This window comes from Desmodus rotundus, chromosome 8, assembly GCF_022682495.2.
Source record: "Desmodus rotundus isolate HL8 chromosome 8, HLdesRot8A.1, whole genome shotgun sequence".
NCBI classification, from domain to species: domain Eukaryota; kingdom Metazoa; phylum Chordata; class Mammalia; order Chiroptera; family Phyllostomidae; genus Desmodus; species Desmodus rotundus.
This window is the reverse complement of record NC_071394.1, coordinates 8,391,821-8,417,194: the sequence shown is the minus strand read 5'-3', so window position 1 is coordinate 8,417,194 and position 25,374 is coordinate 8,391,821. Positions and strand designations below refer to the sequence as shown.

General features: G+C 48.8%; 1 long non-coding RNA gene across 2 annotated transcripts in view; it reads left to right on the top strand.

The window, feature by feature from the left end:
• LOC112315356 (uncharacterized) overlaps positions 1-25,374 on the top strand; it is a 222,630-nt gene that overhangs the window by 170,296 nt on the left and 26,960 nt on the right. For both annotated transcript variants that reach the window (XR_006652845.3, XR_008427527.1), the window contains exon 5: positions 743-904. This is a non-coding gene — a long non-coding RNA (uncharacterized lncRNA). The remainder of the gene's footprint in view (positions 1-742; positions 905-25,374) is intronic.

Here is a 25,374-nt window from a genome sequence, read left to right as displayed (position 1 = left end):
GTGTCCTGGAGAACCCAGGTGGCTTCTGGAGATGACACGGCTCAGCGTGGTGACACTTTCCCTTTTGCCGTGTTTCCCTTTCTTGTTGAATTTGACTCTTCAGTCAGTTGTCCTCAAATCGGGTTTAACACTGAAATCATGGGAGGAATTTTAAAATCCTGCTGCCGGGACCTGACCCCTAAAGATTCTGACTTAATTAGTCAGGAGTGGGGCCTGGGCCTTGGGGTTATAACATCTCCCCAGATGACTCTAAAGCAGCGTTGAGAACCACTGTCTTAAATCATCCCCCTCACAGGGATGTCGGGAAGCTAATGAGAAGGGAGCAGTCCCCAAACTCTCTTTCCGACCATAGTTCCAGCCATCCTAATGCAAACGTCAGGGTGACCCTGTTCACCCTTGCTCAGATTCCCAGCAGCTCACGTTTCAGAACAATCGACAGCACCAAAAGAGGAAGTGGGGGAGCAAGGGAGACAGGAGCAGTGCCCAAAGGTGTCATGCATGTGCCCTTATCGTGTGCCGGGCACTGTTCTAATGGCCTTCTTGTATGAATTCATCCAATACACAACTCACACGGTAGCACTGAGAGGCTCTGCTGACATCATATCCCCATTTCACAGATGAGAAGATTGGACATGGGGTCAATACATAACTTGCTCAAGCTGGTGGGGGTAGAGCTGGGATTTGAAGACACAGAGCTGGCTCCGGAGGCACCATTATAACCCCCATGTCTGTTGCTTTGCAGGTTGATGTGGGGACTGAAGTATACTGGTTCCCACATGGCTTTCACCAGTTGGTCCTTTATGACGATGAAGAGGCAGAGATCTAATCTGTCACTGTGCAGCTCAAGAGCCTATGACCACCCCCCACCCCATGGCACCTATAAGCAAAAGTCAAACTCCATGAGGTGGGTCATTCTTTCATCTCTAACCTGTGCAGGAAGTCAGTGAGGCCTTCGTCTGTGTCCCCAGAGCCCTCGGTCTCTTTGTCCGTGATCACATGAATCTCAGTCTATTCCTCTGTACCCTCCCATGCTCGTGAGTCCCTCAGGACAAGGGCTCTGCCGTGCTCACGTTGGCTTTCCCCTCAGCACCCACCATGCTATCTCCAGTGGATGGCTTACCTCTCACATGTCAGATGACCCCCCTTATCTTAGGCTCCACTGTATTTCAGCTGTGGAGACACATTCTTTTTATCTGCCGACAATCAGAGGATTTTCTGTTTGTAATGAATACTTTCCTTCAAGGTACCTCGGGCGGCCAGTTGCGTAATTGGTATTTATTGTGTTTTCATAGATGTTAGATTTCCTAAAATCTTGGGCTGTGATTATAGAAGAATCCTGAGCTTCCTGGAAATTTGCCTATTTCTAGCCTTGGGCTCTCTGCATTTCTGAACATCTCAGGGCCCAGAGGGAAGAGAGGAAAGCCAACCAGTTCTGGAAGTGGCCTAGGTGAAGAGAGTTTGGGGCCTTGTGTAGAGTCCAGCTTGATTCCTGAATTGAGCCGCCACGGGCCAGAGGAGGCAGGGGCGGCAGGAATGGTTTCTTGGAGACTAGGAGGGAAATATGTTTGTTTCCTTGTGTGCTTTTTTGGAAATGCCAGCAGTTTCTCAGCCAGGAGCAGTTAGGCCCCTTTAGGAGTAGAGCCTTCTTCAGGTGGGCATGCGGGAGCCACTAGCCTGAGGCACAGTGGTGAGACTTCGCTATTGTTAAGTTGAAGAGGGCAGAAAAGTCAAGTTTAAAAGATGCTGGGTGAATTATTAGAATTTATTCTACAGAAATACACGCACAGGTGCAGATGATCTGAACTGGATCTTCATCTCATCATTGTGTGAAATAGCAAATGAGGAGACTGGATATGTAAAAAAAAACAGGAACCTGTGACTCAAACTCAGGGGGTGGGGGGAGAAATAGTCACCAGAAAAGGAAACAGAACTGAGATTCCAGGGCTCAGTGCACATGTGTGTGATCCATTGCTGTTTTAAATTACATAGTATTTTTTAGAGTTGTCTAGGTTAACAGAAAAGTCGAGGGGGAAGAAGAGAGCTCCCACATACCGCCGTCCCCACACATGTACAGACTCCCTCACTGTCAGCATTCCACACCAGAGGGGTTCACCTGTCCCAACTGGAAATCGATGTAGACACATCATAATCACCCCAAGACCCTACTTTACATTGGGGTTCAATGCCGGTGTTGTACATTCAACGGCAAGTGTATCATGACACACACCCACCATTGTAGTCTCGTGTGGAATAGTTTCACTGCCACGAAAATTCTCTCTGCTCCCCCTCTTCACTCCTCCAGACGAGACACGATTTGAATGCTGCTCACAGGGGGATTGGTTGATTAAATTGTGATGCACCCACCAAATGGAATACTATGCAGTTATTTAACAGAATTAGTGTCCTTATGAAGTGATATTGAACAACCTTGAGGCCATATTAACTATCAAAAACAAATGTCAACCATAACGATGTTGACTGACAAAAAGGAGGGCATAGAAGAACAGTGTGGGGCGGGTGCCGGCAACTACACTAACACACAGCCATGGATCCCCAATTAGCCACCTCTGTGTACTTCCCGCATCTGCACTGAACGCATTCTGTTGTGCCTTCCTCTTTACTGACCTGGAAGTCCAGGAGATAGACCTCTCTTTGAGGGCAGGACCTGGTGTGTCTGTTTGCAGGGAGATCCCTGAGGCTGAGCCCAGAGCCAGGTACACAGCACCTGTCCATTGGTATCTGTGTGCATGAATGCTAAGTGCATGAACCAGTGAGCAGAAGGAGGAATCTTTTTTCCATACTCCACAAAGACGTGGCACCGAAGGGGAAGCCCCAGAGTCCCTTCTCCCTCTTCAAGGCTTCGTCATTTATTCCCCAGATTACAGACACACAAATAGATGGGGGGAATGGCTTGAATTGGACCTTTGAGATGATAACATGTAGCTGGCATTGTCATTTAAAGCAGACAGACTTGACTTAATTGATTAATTTATTTGTATGAACCAAGAGACCCTGCAGCTGGGATCAGACTTCAATCAGACAGCACACTGGTGAGTCAGACCTGATGGGGTTTGAGTCCACCGCGCTTTGGTGTGGCTGCCGGTGTGACCTTGGCCATGCTACTTAACATTGCTGAATCTCAATTTCCTGATGTGTAAAGGGAGGCCAAAAGTGCTTCTCTTCAGGATATCGTGAGGACTAAACTCAGTAACGTAAGCGAACGTGCTGTCTGGGGAAAGGAAGGCGAAAGTGCTTTCTGTCTTGGGAGAGGGTGAAGAGGGCCTCCTATTGTTCTCAGGTGCCTCATTCTTCCCAGGGAAAAATCCCAGCTCCAAGTCAGATAGGTTATAATTTGGCTCTCACTCTTGTATTCAGTGCACTTCTCTGGGCTGCCCAGGGCTCTCAGCTTAAGCAAATAAATTATCCTGCTCCGCCCAGCTCTGTGTTCTGTAGCCAGCCATATGTTTGAGCTTGATAGAGATTTTTATCGGCCGGGTAATATTACCCAGTGAGGGGTGACATTTCTTATCAGAGGCCCTGCAGAATCAGAGATATCAGTCCTTTCTTTTAGCGGCAGCCAGGCCTCCCTGCGCAGGGCTGGCGGGGAGGGCGAGGTGGTGGGCTGGGCCCCAGGAGTGGGCAGTCTGGGCTTCGTAGGCATCAGCTGGCCCTCATCTCTGAAGGGGCCCTTCCCATAGCCTGCCTTGTCGGAAGTTGGCCATTCTGAGATTTTTGCATAAGATAGATTCGGGGCTGGGCCCTAGAGTGTAAATGAGGAAGGAAGACAGGAGCATGATGAGGCTGGACCAGCTTGGTATGAAGGCATAACTTGCTTGGGTGGGGCCTTGGGCTTATACAGAAAAGCAGGTGGTTCTCTTGCTGCAGAGTCCAAGCCCTGGGGCATCTGTTCCTTGGCTCTGTGGAGCAGAGGCAGCTGCGGTCAGGTACCCACCAGTCTAGTTGTGGGAGTGGTGAGGTGCTGGGTACCCTTTGTGTCCCCCTTCAGGTCCCTCCTGTACTTTTCTGCCCTGCTCTGTGCCCAGGAGGCCCACCTGGGCGGATGCAACAGAATGTATGCCACGCGAGATCCTGTGCTTCCTTGCTTCTGTTTGGGAGGCACTGGCAGGGTGGGAGTAAGGTCAGGACATTTATTCTTCTGCTTCCTCCCTGCTGGGGCCCTGACTGACCCAGGTGAGGTCTACACAGAGGGCCCTTTGTTTGAATCCTGATTCTGGCATGCACTCACTGTGTGATATTAGGGAAGTTGGTTAACCTCTCTGCACCTTGGTTTCTCCATCCATCGTATGGGGTGATACCATTTTTCTTGCCATCTCTCACCACTGCCTTTGGGTCTCACTAATCTCTGTGCGTCTCTTTTGCCATACGATACTGGAGAAAGGGGCACTGCTGTTTCTACCAGGGCCTGTTTGAGGCCATAGCTCACTGCTGATGAAGTGCCGGCATAGGCGGAGGTGGCTGGAGTGACCACATGATTTGGATACTTCAACTTCTGTTGGGGACACATGCTCAGGCCTCTTCCCCTGCTGATTTTTGGGAAGTCTGGCCCTGCCCAGCCCTGCTTTCAAGTAATAATCTTGTTATCATCGGGAAAGGAAGGAGAAGTGCTTTTTCCCCTCTCCCTGGATTCCTTCCAGCCTCTACTTCCTTCCTGTGAACCCTACTTCCTGTTTCCCTTCATCTCCCCCTCCTCTCTGGTCCTGAGCCTCACACCGGGTGTGTTGACTTTTTCTGCGCCTCATCTCTCCTACTGATGGTCAAGTATAAACTCTGAAGGCACAGTTTGGACCATGACCCTCTCCACTCACAAACAGTCTGACCTCTTAGTGTGGCATTTAAGGTCCATCCCAACGTCACCCCACCCTGCGATTCCCTCCTGGTCACCTGAACTACTCGTGTGGGGCGTTGGTCCTGCTACACATGTCTTGTCCCTGTCTTTTGAGCCTACTTGTCTTCTTTCTTTGACTTTTGATCTCGTCTTTTCTCCTTGGATGCTGAGGGAAGCTTTGGTAGCTTGGCTTTATTGTGCTTTACAGGTGTTGAAGGCAAGACCCCATCCATCAGCAAAAAGGATGCCGACTCACTTCATTGAGATACTTGCTTTGTTGCAGTTGTCTGGTCCTGCACCGGCAGCATCTTTGAGGCATACCTGTGTGCGCATCCTCAGCCTTAGCTGTCTCGGCTGAGAGGCAGTGAGAGGTGGTCCCATCTGACGTCTGTGTGGGCTCCCCCACAGGGCCTGTTTCCTGACCGTATTTTATCCCTCGGTCCTAGATGGGCAGGCAGCTGTGGTTTATAAGACAGGAAGGGGGTGAGGTCAAGTTTCCTAGCTGGCTTTGGAGCAGACCAGAGGCTCTTTAGGATGATGATAATGCTCCTGATTAATTATCATAGTGAGTCTCCTGTTGTCCTCCCTGTCAGTCAGTAGAAGCCCCAGTATGGGGGACTGCCTGGAGGGCAGGGGTAAGGCCAGGCTGGGGCGGCCAGCCCATATCTCCACGTGCCCAGCTGGTTCCGTCCTTGCATTTGACTCATCCCTCTGATCTTCCCGTGTACAATGGGGTTGCAGGGAAAAAGAAACTTCCTGGACTGATTGATACCAATTGGAAGGAAGCAGCTGGCTTTGATGGGGGCAAGGAAACAAAATCCAGGCAGAGTGATAACCTCTTGTCAGTCTGAGTCTTTCATTAACTGGGGGTCTGCAGGTTATGTTCTGAGGTGGTGGGAGTGTGTGACTTCCTGCAAAGGTAATTCAGAATCCAGTGTGGGAACAGAGTGGCATTGAGTAGCAGGAGAAGAACCCAGAGTTTGGGGGCTCCTGGGTTTGGAGATTCATTGTCACAAAGTCAGTGATGCACTCTGTCCCCTGGTTTCTTTGTAAGTGGCAGAGTGGAATTTGTTGGACTTCCCTCCCCACCCCCCACCCCCAGCCCCCATTAGAAGTAAATTCTGAGGCCAAGGTAAAGCTAAAGAGAATCATAGAAAGAACGTAACCGTTCTTTGGAGATCACCAAGCTTACATGGGGACTGAGGCCCAACAAGGTGAAGTGTGGGCCAAGGTCTCAAAGCCAGCTGTGGGTGAAGCCAGGTTTGCAACCGGCTGTGGTTTCCTCCCTCCTTTTCCAGTGGAAGTTCCATGTCGCCATTCTGTCCCTGTCACCTGTTGACGGAAATGCCGGTGTTGGTTTCGGCCATGCTGGCTGCCTTTGTACTCTGGGTTTATTCCTGAGTGACTTCAGTGTGGCTGGTAGCCTCTTGCCCCCTGCTTTAGGTGCTCACAGTTTAACTGACAGCCTCTAACTGAGGGGCTCCTTTATTTTGCTAACTGTATCGTTCCTAATGGGGATCATAACTGTGGGCTGGGAATGTGGGGCCCAGGCTGCAGGGCTACACAGGGGGGAAATGCAGTGTGATGGTTACTCACAGGTGTCTACTTGGCTGGGCCACGGTCCGGTTGGTTCTGTTTCTCTGGAGAAACCTGATAAACACATGCAGACTTCAGAATGAGTCAGATTAGGTGCCACGTCCAAGAACTGCCACCACTTATGTTATTCCCTTACTTCACTGGGCTTCAGTTTCTCTGCCAGGCACATGGAAATAATACGAATATCCGCTATGTGGGTGGCAGGAAAGACTAAACAGGACAATAAATGCAGAACATTTAATACACTAACACAGTGCACGACACATCCTCTTGGTGGTTGTATAATTGATGCTTGACGGCAAGCCACCATGTAGGCACATGGGTCGGTCCCTCGGGTGTGCTGCACCACACTCCGCCCCAGCCTGTGGTGGTCTCAGACGAGGACAATTTGTTTTCCTCACGTAGTGTGGCTGAGTCCTGCCGGGCGGTTCTTCTGCACCACTTGGGGAAATCTGGAGGAAGTTGTGGCTGCTCTACTGAGGCCGCCTGGACAAAGTGGCTTCGCTCCCACATCTGGTGCCTCAGTGCGGGTGCCTGCAGTGGCCCAGCCAAATCCAATGGCAGGAGAAATCCACTTTCAGCTGGAGAAACACCTATACCGAAGTGGGAGGAATTCTTGGCAAACATCACTACTGACTCGGTTCCCCGCCTGGGGCACAAGTCCCTTTCTGTGTTTGTGACTCTCTGTCTCCACTCTCCTTAACCTCTGGGGTTGTCTGTTGTCATGCAGGGAGTGTGCTCAGGAATTCTGGAGCCAGCCTATCTTGTTCCAGATCCTGCCTCTGCCTCGAAGGCGCTGTGTGACCTTAGGCAAGTTTCTTATTCTCTCTGTGCCTTAGGCGCGTCAACAGGACAATGGGGATGGTATTAGTACTAGAGTAGAGCGTGTGTGAAGGTCAACTGAAATATGTATGCGTGTGCATATGCATTCCTGCCAGTATGTATGTGTACATATATACATGTGCACATGTGTATATGTGAATGTGTGTGTATACGAAGATATATGCATATACATAAAGAGCGTCTGTATTTGTGTGTATAAACGCATGTGTATAGGTGTATATATATACACACATGTTTGTGTGTGTGTGTGTGTGTGTATATTTAGTGTATTTAGCTCATAAAGATATTTCCCTTTTTATACATATGTTTGCAGGCTACAGGGAAGTCCCAGCCTGCCTTGCCCTGGGCCCAGGCCCAGTGTTTTCCAGAGAATTTTTAAGTTGGACCTGAGAGCTGGCGCCCAGCAGGGTCTTGAAGTGAGGCCTTGTAAGGCCAACACCTGGTGCTTTCTGCATCCCAGCAGGGTCCCCACGCCTGCTCTGGGGAAGCATCAGAAGTATCAGTGGGTCCTGGTAAAACACAGACTTCCCCAGAGCCCCAACCCTTCCCTGCTGAAACTGAGGGGGAGACCTGGAGTCTGAACACCCAGCCAGTTGCTCTGGGTGATTGGATGGCAAGCCCCCTGCACTGCCTCTGCTCCCGGCCTGCCTCTTGACTGCCCGACGCTGCCTCCCGTGGTACCGTCTTCGCTGCCTGAGTAAGATGTGCTCTCCCCTCCCGGGAACACCGAATGCATTCCACTCACACGCACCCGGCATCTCAGAGGGGCGCCAAGCCCAGGCCCATCTCATGCTTGGATTTTTGGTCAAATTTAGCTTTCACGTCACTGAGAGAGAGAGACACGTACCCTCGCCTTGCTGTTTCCAGGGTGAGGTCAGGTCAGGCTTGGCTCTGGGTGGCCAGACCACCCTGGGCCTCCCCTACTTTCAACATGAGCTGATTTTCCCCAAAGGCACAACTTCTGGGCAATGCGACCCCATTGCTTTGTTAGTTCCCTGAGTCTTCTCACTGAGAAAAAGCAGCTGCCATGTATCAAGTATCTATGCTGTGTACATCTATTGCTCTGATTATTATCAGCAGGAAAGATATTACTGCCCTGACACTCGGAGACAGTAATTAATTTACAAAAGGACACGGACCCAGCATTCAACCTCGCGTCCACCTAACTGGGATGCCTCTCTCTTTCTAATGTATCAAAGGGAGATAAATAAGGTTTCTTTTCAAGGCTGTAGGACCTTCCTACAAAGGCAATTTAGAGCCTAAATGCTTCCCTTTAATGTAGGTGAACAAATCTTGCAGAGAAAATTTTTTCTCCTCTAAAATGTACAGACTGTCCTTGGGGGTTACAAACACGTCCTGGTGCCCTACACTGGCCGAGCTGAGTGGGAGGCACGTTGGGCATGAGTCTGGCCGGGGCTCCATGGCTTGTAATTATCCTGCTCACTGCCTTTCTCTGTCCAGACCTCCAGCTGTCCATATGTCTTCCTCCCCACACTTTGGCATCCGTCATGATTTAAATTCCAGGTTGTCAGCCCTTGTAGAAAGGGGCTCGGACCTTGGCATTAAACCACCCCAATTGTATGGGGGGCTGTGCCCTTGCAGAGCACTTTCCAAACCTTAGCTGGCCCTCCCAGATCCCTGGAGAGGTTCCGCTCTCTCTTTGTAACTCCACTTTGGTTTTCATGTGGAGTTACCAGCCTAGCCGTAAGCCCAAACACCAGTCCCATGGTGACTACCAGGAGTCCTGCTGTGTGAGAGATTGTTAGCCGAGTGTGGGTAAAGTGTCACGAGGCTGCATTCAAATTGTAGGAGAGTATGACTGCCTCCTGCATGAGCCAATGGTCCCCGTGTGGTATGGTAACATAACAGAGCTGACCACTGAAGGCTCTGATGTGAGCACCTGCCCACTTCCCCACAGGACGCAGGCTCTCGGCCCCATCTTCCTCCGCCATCCAGGACGTCACTCAGTCCCTGGCTTGTGACGGGCTCTTCCTAAGGGCATGTCGGCTAAATGAATAAATAGCGATTCCACGTTACCAGTCAGACTACTTTGGGAGTATGGAACTCCCTGTCTGGGCACCAGTGGTACGTCATTTCCCCCAAAGTACTAACCAGTCTCTCCTTCCACCACCATGTCCCGAGTCTGCCGCAGCCGGGAATCCGGATGGACCACCCTTTCCAGCCTTTCCCCTTTGGCATGTGGTGCAGTACCAGACACATGGCTGTTCACAGCCCACGGGTCACCTTTTCAGAGGACCCCGTCACTGGGGACCTCGATGCCCTGTGGTTCCCCTTCCAGCCCTTGGTTTCTGTAACACATGTCTCCAGTTAATTGAGCCATGATCCGTAGTGTTTGGAGCAGAGCCTGAGTGGGTTGGGTTCCCTGTTATGTCCTGGCGGCCAGCACCATGTGTTGCAGTGGTCAGAAGCAAGGGCCCACTAAAGACCTGGATCTGCTGTGGCTCAGCCACTTTGCTCCCCTGAGGCTTCGCTCTCTCATCCGAGTTTTGACATTACCCACCTCGCACAATAACGGTGAGATTTAAATGGGATATGGCGCCGGAAGGGCACAGCACACAATTTAACACACGGCGTTGTTGCCTGGCGTGTGGTCTGGCTGCTCGGGAGTGCTCACTCTTTGCCGGGCACTGTTCTGAGTGTTGAACTTCAAAAGAAGAACCATAGTTTGTGATGCATGAGGAGTATAGGAAATGGAATCTCAGTGTCCATAAATAAAGTTTTATTGGAACACAGCATGCCCCTTCTTTACACATAGTTTGTGGTGACTTCTGCACTATGATGGTGGAGATGAGTAACTGGGACAGAGCTGGTGTGACCCACAATGCCGAAAATGTTTCCTGCCTGGTCCCCTACAGAACAAGTTTGCTGACCACAGGTATGAGCTCACCACCCCTTGCACACTGCCGTTCTCATTGTTACCATCCCCGTGGTACACATGGGGAAGTGAGGTGCAGAGAGGTTGAGGAATCGGCCTGAAGTCACACATGGCTTGGAAGTGGTAAAAATGGGGTTCGGTTCCCAGCGCTGGGGCTCTGAATGGTTTTCCAAGGGGAGCTTTTTGGTCTTTGCAGGTGAGGGCCGCGAGGCACAGAGAGCTGAAGTCATGCATTCATGAGGGTAGAATCAGGGTCCAGAGCCAATCCAGGGACCTCAGAGTTTTTGGCCTTTCTGTCTTAACAGGCTCTCTCCACTCTCCCTCCCCAGGCTCCTAGTATGCCCTGCTAAGCACAGGACCAAACACACGTGGGCATTTGACGTGACTTTAAAAGCACAGGGATATATGATGACAGACTAGCTATGGCTATGTGCTTCCTCCTAAATGGAACTTCATAAACATTTGTGGGGGGAGTGAGCAGATCCGGTGAATGGCTCCCGGACTCTTAAAGAGTTTAGACTCTGGAGACAGGACAGAGACCCCTGGGAAAAGCAACAAACCCCATGACCTTGTCCTGGGAAGGGGCCCTTCTGGCCACCAGTTATGCTCCACAGGTGACATGGGGGATCTTGGGCCACAAAGCCAAACACTCTTCAATTAAAATTCCACGGAAGGAAATGGTTTTCCATGCATCACAACTGGTTCTACTTTTGTTGATTCTGAATGTTTGGTTTCTTTAAATAGTTTGGTTGAGATTTAATTTGCATTCCGTACAATTTACCGATCTTATAACGTTTTCACCACCTCAAAAAAAAAAAAAAACCTCTGGACCCTTTAGCTGTTGCCTCCCCATCCCCATCCTACCCTCTGATCCTAAGCAACCAGTAATCTCCTTTCTGCTGCTGTGGGTTTGCCTATTCTGGGCATTCCATATAAAAGGAATCACACACTATGTGGTCTCTCATGACTAGCTTCTTTCACTTAACACGGTGTTTTCAAGGTCATCCATGATGTCTCAGTTATGTTTATGTTACTATAGTTGTCCCAATTTTTCCCCTTCCCCCATCCCCCCAGCGTCTGGAGTTTCTTTGTAGCATTCCTTTCTACACCTGAAAAATGTTCCATTGCATGAATATAATACCACATTTTATTGGTTCATTCATCAGTGGATGGACATTGGGTTGTATCCAATTTGTTGGTCATTATGAATGATGCTGCTCTGAAAGTTTATGTACAAGATTTTGTGTGGATGTGTATTTTCATTTTCCTTGAGTACGTACACCTCGGAGTGGAATTGCTGAGGCATATGGCAGCTCAATGTGTAACTTTTTGCGGAACTGCCAGACTGTTTCCCAAGGTACCTACACTGTTGTTTCACTCCCACCAGGAACTGCCTGTTCTTGCCCATCATTCATACTCCTCTTTAAACATAACATGATTCCATTTGTATGAATTTTTAGAGAATGTCCAATTAATCACTGGGGCTGGGCTGCCTCTGGGCGGAGAGCAGAGACGACGAGGGGAAAGGAACAGGGCACTTTCTGGGTGGGGGCATGTTCTTTGTGTCTTGGTGGTTCAGTGTTTTGGGTATATTTAGTATATTTTTGCTATATGCAATTGTCAAAACTCATCAAACTGGTTAAGATATGGACATTTCATTATGTGTCGATTATGCCTCACTTAAAGAAAAAAACATACGTAGTTAAAAAAAAAAAACACAGGTGAAGGGGGGAAAAGAAAAAAACTAGAAATGATCTCATGACATGGCTTATCTGACCCACCTTTCCCCGGACGGACAGAGGGCCTGTGCCTGACAAGCAAGGCCAAGTTTAAGTCTTTTAATTGATGTGATTAACTGCATCTCCATAGGGAGCCTCATTAACACCAAAGCGGGGGGGAGGGGGGTTATTTTTCACTCTCCCAACTAGGGGGTGTCTGGGGGACACTGGAGGACTGTTCCCTGCAGTGGGGGGGGGTCTGATCTCAGGCCCTTCTGCATAGTAGAGCTGCATTTCCCTTTGGCATTAAGTTACATTTTTAAAAAATCATTTTCTCAGTTGCTACGAAGCTTACTCTCTGTTTTCATCTATGGGGAGGAGGAAGCCAACCTGACTTTCTGTTCCCCCAAGGCTGTATCATCCACCAGAACCTGGCATTTAGAACTCTCTTTAAGCCTTCTGAAATGCGTTAGTTGCTGAAAACAGACAACAAGAAACTAAAAAGAAGTGAAAGGTTTGATCTCTCCCCTTTAGAATCTGCAACCAAATGTCATAGTTTTGACATAAATTCACAGAAGATTAGAATTGGGCAAGCATCTCTGATTACCCACATACAAACATCAATATTATAACATTTTGGATAAATTGCAAAAATTGCATCATTTTATTTGTAGGCTAGGAAAAACATGTACTTGGCTAGAAAAAAGCCTAGAAGTATAAACAACACAATTTTGGGAACATGTGATTACATGTGGTTTTTTTTTTTTCTTATTGCTTATCTGCGACTTCTGTGATTTATTATTTCTGATGACCACTTATTGCTTGTGAATTAAATTGTGAAGAAATAATTTCAGTTCTCTCAGTGGTTGGCGAGATCAGTTTCTTCAGGCTTCCCTCTCTCTAGAGCAGACCCCCCACCAGCCCCCTGCTGTGCTCACAGCTTATGAACTTTAAGGCAGCCAGCATAAAGCATTGAAAGTGAACTTTGGGGTTAGCTAGGGCAGCGTTTGAACCTAGGACCTCGAGGAAGTCACAGATCTTTTCTAGGTCTTGGTTTCCTCATCAGGAGAATGGGACTGACCATGCTGTCTGGGATTGATGGGAAACTTGCCCTGGAAAACTCCAGCTCAGCATTTGGCCCTCCTTATCCGTTCCTTCTTTTCCAACCTGCCTTTTTAGCCCGGTACCTTCCTGGCACCTGGTCACACTCAACATCACATAGATGGCTTCTGGTGACTGGGCTGCATCCCTAACCATGGTAGAAGCTTAAATACATCTGCATGTGTAATGTTTGGGGGGGGTACGTGTGTGTATGTGTGTGCATGCACAAGCACAAGCACAACCCTTCTGAATGTGTGGCTCACCATTAAACAGAACCTCCCTCCCGTGGATGAGCTAAGACTGGTCCCTGCTGGAACCTGTTATCCATCACAAACCAAAGGTATAACAAATTGCAACAAATAGTCTGGGTGATGACGCTATTTCTGTTCCTCCCTGCAGTTCGGTCCCTGGCAGCCGTGGCTTCCGTCTTCAAGCTGTGTGCCCATTATGTTGGAAACGTTCTATTCCTGCAAATCAGAGTAGTTGCATGCCATGCCGGGCTGAATGCGAGTGTGACTGTTTTTTTTCCAGGTCTCGGGGAGGGGCCAGCTGAGGGTGAGTCAGCGGTTTGCAGTTTGTTTACGCTGGAGGAACATGTGCAGGGCACACGTGGGCAGAAGAGATTTGCAGGCATGCAAAACAGGAGCCGTGCCCTGTGCCCTCTGGTTCGACTTCTCCCTCAGGCCCTGCCATCCCAGCCCCCGTTCTCGGCTTCTTTTTATGGCAGTGGTTTTCGGAACTTCAGTTTGCAAATGATCACCTGGGAAGCCTGTGAAAATTCAGATCCCTGAGCTCCCCCACCAGGCGTTCTAACTCCTGGGCTATGGGTGGGGCCTGGAAAAGGGCATTTTTGCCCAAAATCTCAGCTAGGTCCACTTGACCAGCAGGAGGGCACTAGAAGCTCAGTGCCTGGGGCCTCTCAGGATTTCACAAACAAGTTTGAGAACAGATACAATTACTAGTTTCAAAATATGAAAACAAAGCTGGAACATTGAAATAGCAATACACATTTATATAACTGTAGAGCAGCTTGTCGGAGGCAGCTCAACTTTTGCAGTCATACAGGCATTATTTTTAATGTAGGATGCAGACAGGTGTTTAACACATTTGATGTGCTGTATGCCACACGTGCGAGAGCTTGGGAAAATCCCTTCCACCCTGGACCCACGTCTGAGAAATGAAGCCCTAGAGGACTGCTTGTTTTTAGCCTTACGATCCGGAAGGGCCCTTAGGAATGTTCTTCTTCAATGCCCAGTGTTTACTGTCAGGGAAACCAAGGCCTAGAAGGAGAATTACTGGCTCAGGGTCACACAACGAGTTTCTAGTAGAGTCGGGCTGGTGCACAGCATTTATAGGTCATGGGAGTGTGCACAAGTGTGCACAGACTTGTCACACCCCCCCAGTGGTCTGTTCCACATCTCTCTTTCACATTGACTTCTCTTTCCTCTGGTCCCTGTGTCCTCAAGCTAGTCTCAAATCTGAGGGGAGAGGAGGAAGGGGTGGAGAGTCTCAGGGTGGAAACCACTGACCAATAGGCATTGCATGTGACAAGGCCTGTCTGTCTTCAGCATCTTCCACTGCAGAGGAAGAAGTGCTGAGTCCCTCACCTGTACCTGAGGCATGATAAGCTGGCAGACATCTCAGCGCACGTTGAGCACCTACTGTACGCTGGGCGTTGTGCATATACGGCAGGGAATAGCAGTGAATAAAGCTGACGGAGCCCCTGCCCTCAGCAAACTTGCGCTGGTTCACTCATCCATTTACTCAGCAGGTATCTGCTGTACACCCTACATATGGCTGATGCTCTGAAAAAGGCAAATACAGAGCTGAGGCTCTAGAGGGGAAGAGAGGCAGTAAGCAAGATGATAGATCCACACGCAAGAAAGACATTTCAGACATTGCCAAGTCCTCAGAAGAAAGTAAAAGGAGTAGCTGGGTGCAGGGCACGCGTGGGGCCAGGGTGGCACTTACCCCAGGGCTAAGCGGCTTCTTTCCCTGCACATGATATGGCAGCCACCTCACCTGGGAGGCTGAGCAGCATGTTGGAAAGTCATTGCTGATCTTTGGGTTTAGAGACCTGTGACCTTTTGGATTGTCAACATCCTTCTAATAGTAAGGTGATCACGTTAATGTCAGAGCTGGTATTTGTTTCTTGGCTCCTGATGCTGAGCTGGAGATGGCTTCCATTGCTCTACCTGCCTTTTTTGCCCTTAGTTGTCACAGCCTTGTAAAGAGGTCAGTGGTACTATTACTATCGTGGCAGTTTACAGACAAGGAAACAGAGGCACAGCAAGGTAACTCGCTCAGGGTCACATGGCTAAGGAGTGTGGAGCCAGGAGGCCCACCCGGGCAGCTTGCCTCCAGAACCCCTATGCTTACCCAATGGGCCTCAACGCTTCTAGAATTACTGCCTTCCTCTCCTGGCCTGTGAGCAAATCATTGTGAGGTTGGGGGCGGAGGGGTGGTGTTGTAGAGCATGGGCCACGCAGTCCAGGTCATTTACTATCCAGCCACCTCTACCTCCTTGGGTTCCAAATTTCTCTTTGGCAAAATGGGAATGAGGATACCTGCCTCACAAGGTTGTTAAAGGGGCCAAAGGACATGGTAATACTTTAGGGTGTTTGACACTCAGTAGAAGTTCCAAGACATTTTAAAATAAATTGTCCCTGGTTGAATGAATGAATGATAAATTCCACATGCCCGGAAAGTTGATGTACTTAAGCCTTTTATTTTTTCCTGACTCTGTGCCTTCTGGAGATCAGGATTGCACTTGGTGCCCACTGTGACTGGCTCTGGCCAGCGGGGAGTGAGCAGCAGTGGTGTGCCGTCCCTGGCCTTCACACTGAAATACCGGCAAGTAACCCTCTCTCTTTCTCTTCGGCCCTGTGCCCAGCTGTGCCCCTACCAGCCTGGCCTGGATGGTGCTAGCACTGAGTGCAATCTCTGACCAACTGTGATGGGCATGTGGTTTGAGCAAGCAATTAATTCTACCTGTTTTAAGCCACTGAAATTTGAGAATACATGTTAGTGCAGCATAATATTGCTGCTCCTGACTGACACAACCCTGAAAGGCAAAGAGGTTGGAACTGCCGCCTGGGAGCGATTGGTAGGGTCTGCCCAGAGTCCCGAGTGGCTAGAGGTACCACCTGGGCTCTGATGGATTGGTGATGTCTGCCATGTAGCAGGTGAAATCTGGAAGCTCTGGCACCTCTTGCCTCCCTCCAAGATGTAACTTTTGGAGGAGTTCCTAACTGGGTTCTTTCTCAAGTACATCCTAAGGGCAGCCCCCAGACTGATCTCCCATAAAGCTTTCTCCTTGGGCTGCACTGCTTTACACAGTCTTCACTTTTCCCCTCCCTGCATTCAAGGTCCTCAAAATTCTGCACCTGACACACCCTCCCAGGACCTCCAGATGCTTTCTTTCTGGTCTAGCATCAAGGGGCTCCTCGCCGGCCACTGAGCAAGCGTCCCTCTTCCCCACTGCAGCCTTTGGTCACCGTGCCCCCCTCCTGAATACAGCCCACCCACCTGCCACCTTCCCATATGGCCGTTTTCCCAAATGGGCTCTCGGAGGGCTGTCCTTTGCAGCCACAGTGACCTGCTCTCCTGCACCCAGAGCTCACGCTGCCCACACTCAATCCACCTCCGACTGTCTTGTCTTGTTATCTTCCACTTCATTCCTCCACAGTTATCTCACACTCCTCCTGTTGAAATCCCAACTCCCTAACTAGGATCTTCCCGTAAAGAACGGCCTCAGCCTCATGCTGTGATTCCTCACTGCGGTGTCTCTTCAACAACAGGCCTGGAGTAGCAGGGGTTTAAAGAGTGATGGGCTGGTTGGTGGTGTAGGGCTGGGGAGCAGAAGGGGAAACCCAAAGCAAAGGCACCTCAGGACCTCCCTGTCTTCTGCACCCGGCCCATCCGAGGGGTTGGGTTTGGAATTCATTCTAAGAATTTGTAGGGAGCTTGGCTCACACACCCCATTGCTAGTGGCAGCATAGATTGGTCTTTTGGGAAAACTATTTGTAAGGAGTCATCAAGGCATCCCTTTGACCTTGTACCCCTATTGTAGGGAGACACTTCAGGGACACAATCTGGGAGAAGAGAAAGTGGTGGGTGTGCAGGAAGAGGTTTTGGGAAGCTGGGGGCACTAGGGGGCCCACCTGAAACAAAACAGAGATATGTGATGCACCTGTGTCCCCAAATCTTTCCCAGACACAAGGGCTCACAGCAGAGAGGAGGGGGCTGCTTTCAGGAGAGCAGTGACACATCATGATGTGACAATCACATACGGCATTGTGCCCTTCCTGGAATTACAGAAAGAGAGAGAGAGATGTGCTCTTTGTTGGAAAAATGAAGATTTTATTGCCTACTGGGGAGTCCTAGGCATATGACAGTTGCTTTTTCTCTTCTGTCTTCATCCTTTTCTTTTTGGTAACCTGCCTTATCTAGTTTTTAGAAAACAATTTATTGCAACAGGAGAAGAAAAAAGAAATGTGTATATGGATTTTCAGGGCCCCGTGTACCCCTAGAAGAACGCCACATAAGGGCGGCCTGAAATCCCCTCTGGTGCCCAGGATGGCACAGGTGCTCCGGGGTGAGGAGTGGGCACTGCTTCCTGGTGTGATGGCTCCGTGAGCCTCGCTCACTGTGCTGAGCCACCGGGCCCCCAGCACAGCACCTGGTGCAAGCACAGTCTCCCTGAAGGGTATGCCCTCTTTCCCTGTGTCTATCAAACAGTGGCATCATTGTCCTTCCCATGTCCTGTCTCATTTAAAACTCTAATGATTGTCACGCAATCACCCCCATTTTACAGAAGAGAGAGCTGCACCCTTACCTGCCATCCAGAAAGCTCTGCTGGGTCCCAAACTCAGGCTGCCGGCATAACTCTCCTTGGCTGCTCACAGGACCACCTGGGGCCACTCTTCCTGTTTGCCTTCCACTGTGGGGAAGGTCAGGCTCTGTCAAATTATTTGCTGAAAGTCCCACAGCCAGAAAGATTCATGGGAGCATTCATTCCTGAGTTTTCTGACTCCAAACCTGGTTGAGGTTTTTTCCTTTGAATTCTGTTGGGAGAGACTCCTCCATCATTGGTCTCTGTAAGGCCCCTCGCTATCCTTTTTCTGTCCTGCACCCCCACCCATCCCTTTGTAGCATCCACCCTGGTGTGTTTGCTGTGCACCCTGCTTGGGTGCTGACTCCCGTGTTGTTCTTCTGACTGTTTGTTGTTAATGTGGGTTACTGCTATGATCTCTCTCTCTCTCTCTGGTTTTTCTTTTTACTCAATGCAGTCTTCCTTTGGTATCCACAGGGGATTGTTCCAGGATCTGCTGGGGATCCCCAAATCCACAGATGCTCTAGTTCCTTGTAGAAGATGGTGTAGTATTTGTATGTAACCTATGCACATCCTCCCACATACTTTAAATCATCTCTAGATTACCTATAATTCCTAATACAATGTAAATGCTATATAAATAGTTGGTATTCTGTATTATTTAAGGAAAAAAGGCAAGAAAAACATGTGTACATATTCAGTACAGACATGACTCTCATAGGCCTCACCACCCAGGACACGTCAGCAACAACACAGCATTTTTTTTTAAAAATACTTTCGATCCATGGTTGGTTGGATCCATGAACACAGTGCCCGTGGATACAGATGACCAACTGTTCATCTCTTTGGGTCCCATCTGCTTGCTCTCGGTACACGTAGCTCCTAAGAGGGGCTGACTCCACCCTTCCCTTGGCCTAGGCCTGGTCTTGATGAGCACCTTGCACCTGGACCCGTGTGGACTGTGGGAGAGTTAGAGAAACTCTAGCTGAGATGGGTGAGTCATTGTGCGTGGTCACAGTTGATTTTACAAGTGCCGCCAGATTGTTTTCCAGAATGACTGTGCGTGTCCCCACCGGCACCGTCGTGCTCAGAGTTCCTGCTTTCCCACGTCCCCCCAGCACCTGGTGGTGTCAGATGTGGCAGAAGGGATGCAGCTGATAGCTGCATACACTCGGGCTCTGGTCAGCATCTCTGTGAGATCCCTGTTTACTGCTCCCATCCATTTATCACAGCAGCATTTCGAGCAGGAAGAACACTGGGAAGGACAGAAAGTGTGTCTTACTTACTGAAACTCTGCCTTCTGTTAGGGAAGACCATCCCCCCTGACCCCAGAAAACCCCAGTAGACTTTCCTTATGTCCTATAGGCCAGATGGGACCGAGTGTCCTCCTTCAGCCAGTCCCTGACAGAGATAATGGACTATGTGGCCGCCATGCCTCTCCTCCACAAACGTGATTGCCTGCCCAAGACCTGAACAGAGCTGGGAATGTCTGAACAAGGACAAAGTAAGCAGTGGCTGGGAACTTGCTCAGCAATAGAGTCCTCCATCCCGGGTCTCTAATTTTGCCAGTTTTTTGAGCACATGTTGCCTCCTCCCATTCAAGGGACCGTCAGCCATCAAATCTGTGATTAACCATTTGCAGAGAGCTCCTGAAGCAATGAATCAGCCAGCACATGACCATGACCTTGGCATTAGATCTGCCCAACTTATTCTGGAATTTGCCATTCTTATCAGCCAGACGTCAGGCCTGTTCTCACCCCAGATGCCCCAACTTAGGTTTCCACGTGGGCTCCTACGAGAGAGGTCAAGACAGCAATTCAGGGGGGCCAATCACCAAGGCTCCTTCCTGCCTGTGCTGTGACTCTGAAGCAGAATGCCAGCTGAGGACAGGAAAGGCAGAGCACCTGTCAGGGAATAGGACCACTGCAGGGAGCAGCTTCCCCTTAGCCATACTGTAGTAACCCTCGTGTTCCTGCCTAGCCAAAGAAATTAAGTGCTCAATGATACTTAGCAGTTACAATTTATTGAGCACTTACTCAGTGCCAGGCGGCCCAGTAAGCATTTTATTCCTATGATCTCCACTCCTGACAACCCTGGAAGAGCAGTTGTGTGTTTTGGGTAAAACATAGGCTCCAATCCAACCACCCAGTTCTGACATTTATTGGCTGTGTGGCCTTGGGAAAGTTATTGCCCCTTCCTGTGCCTTAGCTTTCTCTTTGGTTCATGGAGAATAATGACAGCATGTTACAAATACCCGAGGAGTTTGTAAACATTAAGTGCTTAGAGTAACACTGGCTTAGAGCACATACATAGTTAACATCTGATATATATTAGCTGTTGTCATTGCCATTTTTAAAAATGAAGAAACCAGAGGCTCAGAGAAATCAACAACAACAACAAACACACACACACACACACACACACGAACATAAAAAAAAGTCAGGCACTGAGGAGTAGCAGGGACATAACTTGACCCCAAGAGCTTCTGACCCAAAAGCTTGTCCACCCAACTGTACATCACCAAGAGTACCTGCAGGGCCCAAGGGAACATTGTCATTCCTCTCCTTATCAGTAGAATAAAGATGAAGGGATACTTTTCATAAAGAAAGAGTCTCCAGCCACCGACCTGTAAAGACATAGGGTAAGGGCTTCCAGCACCTGGTTAGATGTGCAGATCACTTCTGGAAGGTGACTGGGAACACTGGGGACACTGGGGATATGGCAGAAGGGACGTGCCCTGGGACAGTACTGATTCCACCACTAGACCTTTTGGGCCTCAGCCTCCTTGTCTTTAAAATCAGAGTTCTGTTATCTGTCCCAGCAAGGAGGATTCAGGGAGTGCTTTATAAACTGAATGTAGCTGGTGCCGCTTATTCCAGAATTAGGGTTTCCCATGTGACTTTTTATTTTCTTTCTTATCTCAATCCACGTGTGCAAACACTCATAGAGTGCATTAATGCTGAGTCTCCTAAATCCATCTGAGCTGCTCGAAGGCTCTGCAAACCAGGGCTTCAGAATCTTCTGCAAGAGATTTTCCCTGCCTAATGAAGTTCAATGGGCTGGAGTCAGAAGCCGCTGGGATTTGGAGACAGTGGGATGTCTATAGTGTCTCTTGGTTCAGGGGCAAATAGACAAGGTAGCTCTCTGCCACACAGGACGTTCCTCACAGAATTTCGCCACCTGAGTATTCTGAGACATAAATGGATGTGAGAGACTGAGTGCTCCACCTGAAGGAAGGATTGCAAGCTATGTAGTTTAAGCACAAAGATGATGGTTTCGTGCCTTGAATTTCTTGGGATGACTTTTAAACCTAGCCCTGCTTAACAAGAGACTCTGCTGTCTTTTATGTCTATTTTTAAAAATTTAAATGTTCTCCCTCCTTCTTTTCTTCCTCCCTTCCTTTCTCCCTGCCTCCCTCCCTCCCTCCCACCTGTCCATCCAAGGAAAACATTCACACTGTTGAAAACTCAGAAGGTCCAGAAAGATAGGCAGTGGAAGTGAGGTGTCTCCCTGGATTTCCCTGTCCCCAGTCACCGACAGGTCTTCCTCCTGCGAGGCAGCCAGGGTCAGAAGTGTCTTGCCTGTCGTTCTGGAGGTGGCCTGTGCATGCGCAGGAACATCCTGCCTGCGTGTCGGTAGCATCTCCTGCTGTGTTGTATGAGGTGGTTGTGTTTCATAGCACTTAAGCCCCGTGACTTAGGCCCTAATCAGGGAACAGAGGTGGCCCGTCATTCTTTTCCACTTCTCCCGAGTTACCAGTCCTCTGTTCCCAGTTGCTTCTTGCCAGCTGTTGCCCTTGTCCTCTCTGCACACAGGACCTATTGCCAGGCCTGTGTGATGTCTTGGGGTACCTCTGATGTCATGACTCTGGGCTCTGCCTTGATTTCCCCCACTGCAAGCCAGAAGCAAGAAGGCTGAACAGCAGTCCACACAACCCTCTGGGAAACCTGCTTCTCCCAAAGGCAGCTTTTGGATCACTGTTCCTTGACTTGAGTCACCCGGTCAGGAATCACACCCCTGAGCGATGGCCAAGGCCCTTTTCCCTTAAATTGGGCCATGCACTCATCATCTCCAGGAGCCCTTGTTAAATGTAGATTCTTGTGCCCGTAATCTGGGTGTCGCTGAGATTTTGCACGAATCACAAGCTCCCAGGGGATGCGGATGCCGCTGGTCCCCATCCTGTCCTGCTCACACCGTGCGCCGAGCGGTGACACATGTCCTCCCTGTCAATGCACGTTGTGGTATTGCATCTTCCTGACCACTCAGTGGGGTGTGCGAACATAATCTTTCATAATTTTTTTTAAGGTGAGAAAACTGCTACTCAGAGAGTGTAGCCACGTTCCCCCCACGTAAGTGAACACCACCCCACCCTCTCCATCCCCTTCTCCCATAACACAGAAACCATTTTCCTAGCGGTTCGGCCACTGCTGAGCTATCTCCATTTAATGTGGTTTTGACAGAATAGTCGGTCTGGAAATTTTATTTTCAATTAAACTTCCTTGTTGAACTGCCTTGGTTTTGAAAGGATTCCATTACGATGGCTAATTATATAGCAGTTGCTACAAGGAGATATTTGCACTCAATTTCAAGCTCTTAGGTAATGTTAATCCTCGCTCTCTCTTTTCCTCCCTGGAGCTGTGAGCGACCATCTTTCTCTCACACTGCAGGCTTCTCCAAGGTTATTTGTAGAAATCCAAATCAAAGCAGCAATTTCGGTGGAGGCCATTTCTAGCCTCGCACAGTAAACCATATGTACTGATGAAAACAGCCAGAGATGGTGCTTTTGAAAAGCAACAAAACCTCATTGCCCTCTGTTTGTGGAGGGGAAATTTGAGGGAACTGCAAACCATCCTTTGTACTATTATGATCCTTTGTGAGCTATAACTGAAGTTAGATCATTGAATTCCTATGTAATTACCAAGGATTTTTTCATTTGCAAATTGTTGTCATTTTTTTTTTCCAAGATGGCAGGCCTTGGCAGAAGTTACTGGGGACTCTGTTTTGGCCTCTGGGTCTCAATGACACATGGAAATCATTTCTTTCTTCCCACTTTGTGTGGTTTCCTTCTTTCACCAGAGCACATGTGATGTGCCTTGGTACGCATACCAAACAGGCACACCTGGCCCGCACCCATTGGAATGGGAGCTCCTTGTGGGCAGAGTCTGTATTTTTCACCTTGTTTTGTGCCTGGCATAGAGTAGGTGCTCCAGTAGTTGAGTGAATAAAGTCCTATTTCTATTATTCTCATTTTTTGTATTATTGATTTTTTATTGTGGTTCTATTACTCTATTATTCTCTTTTTTTAAAAAAATCATTTATTACATAAATAGCAAGTGAATCTTTTCACATTGGCAGGAGAGGCACCTCTCCAAATAAGGCTAATGGCTTTTTTTTTTTTTTTTTTACTTACCACCCCCTTTCTTATTTCCTCATATCTCTGCTTAGGTTTTCACCACTTTGGAGCACATCCTTGCAGACCTTTCTAATGCATTTATACACAGAGAGAGAGAAAGAGAACAGTTTTTTTAAGCCTTTGATAAATAGATTATTCTGCAACGTGCCTTGTCCCGTTAGCAATGTATCAGAGAATACCTGCCACCCATGTCAACTGTCCTATACTTTGTAACTGCTATATTGTGCATAGTACTGTTCTGTGGGTACGATACCTTTTACTTTGACCAAGTACATTCTGAATCTGTCTTTATGCTCATTGTAGCTCAGGCTCCCTTCTCATGGACATGTTGACAAATGAACCACGCCCACTGCTATCTTTTGGTAACTACAGCTCATTTCATCAAGGTCAGCTAGCCAACTGCTTTGGAGATTATGCCAACCAAGTAGACAGAGTCGTGGGAAATGCTACAGGTTGCCAGAGGGACCTGAATTCCCTTGTCTCCAGAAGGTAGAGAAGTGTACCATGCACTGGAAGTTCCTCAGCTCTGGGTGATGAGTGACGTTGGAGCCAGCATCGGCTCTGCCCACAGACAGCTGGGTTTCCCTGGTCATTTCGCCCTCCCTGGGCTTTATTTTTCTCATCTGCACAATGGGCTCAGTGAGCCTCTTTCAGGTCTTAGGTTCTGAATAATACGGCTCACACAGCGCCACTGGGAGTGCAACCCCAAATGCAGTATTAGCATGCTTTCCACCTGTGTCCCGGGACAGGAAAGGGGCAGTTAAAAAATATATTTTAAATGTCATTTCTATTTTAATTAACTAAATATAGTTTATTCATGTTAATTGAAATATAATTTTATTTTTAATTAAGTACATACATTTTCTTATATTTTAATTAAAATAGATTATGAACTTTTAAAATAGAAACCCATCCCAGAGCTCTTAGTTGAGTCAGTGTCAGACAGAGTCCATGGTTGGCCAGGACGTGTCTTGCCTTTGGGTCTTATTCTTCTTTCTTATTACTTTATTATGCAATTTTAGTGTGTACTTTTTCCTTTGCTTTGTGTGGTCTTTTTGTTCTAAACAGGGCAATGTGGTGTTGGGGACAGAGAGAGAGTAGAACACCTGAGAACCACTTTCAGGTTTGTCTCGTTCCAGCTGTGTGTTTTGAGACGAGTCACTGACCTGCTCTGGGTTTCATCTAGTAATACTACGATTCCAAATTAGCCCAGTATTCCCTGAAAGAAAACTTGTAAATCACACCCCCTCGCGAGTGTTCCTCTGGCTCTTCTGAACCTTGTCACCTGCAGACAGATCATCTTGTGAACTGATGAAGCATCCTCAGAGTCCACCAGACCCCATGAGGTCGTGCTGCTTCACATGACAAGTGTGCAGCTGCCCTCGCCGCTGGTGACACTCACCAGACCCCTCCGTGGGTACCAAGGGGGCCTGGAGAAGGTTCTCCGCTGCCATGATTCATAGGTGGACTTTTCCCCCTAAGGCCGTGTGGATGGTGCATTCCCCTGATTTCAAGTGCAGGACCACAAGGGTCACAGGTTCTGATTCACACGTTTCCCTGGTGGTCCCCGTGAAGCTTTCCCATGTGGGGCGAGAGTGCTGGCCCCTTGCCTTGGTATTACACATTGGTCTGGAGACAGTGCGGTTCTGCAGGTGAAAGGTCGAGGTGACTGGGTGTGAAAGCTGCGTGGGAGCTGTATGTAGCCCTGCGAGGTCTCCGGGGGTTTGCACCCCTACTGTGAGCTTCTGTTTCTGAACATCCCCTGGGCTAAGCATTCTCTGGCTGAGCAAGGCCATCCCTACAGGGATGAAGCCAGTCTGGGGTGCTCGTCCTCTGTGAGCTCCTCGGGCAGGTGGCTGCACCTCTCCCAGCCTCTGCTTCCTGCCCCGCTGGGTCTCTATGAAGTCAAGTGAGACTCTGCAGGAGGTGCTGAACCCAGGCAACCTTCCTTCCCCTTTCCCTTTCTTATATGGAAAAACAAAATTTTACAGCCTTCTGCAAGTGAGCTTCCAAAAGCTTAGCCTAAATATTTTTCACATGAACCAAAATAAAACACAGAGCTCCGTAGATGGAGAGAACGTCATTAGTGTGGTGCCTACCTTAAATTTGTTTAAAAAAAAAAAAAAA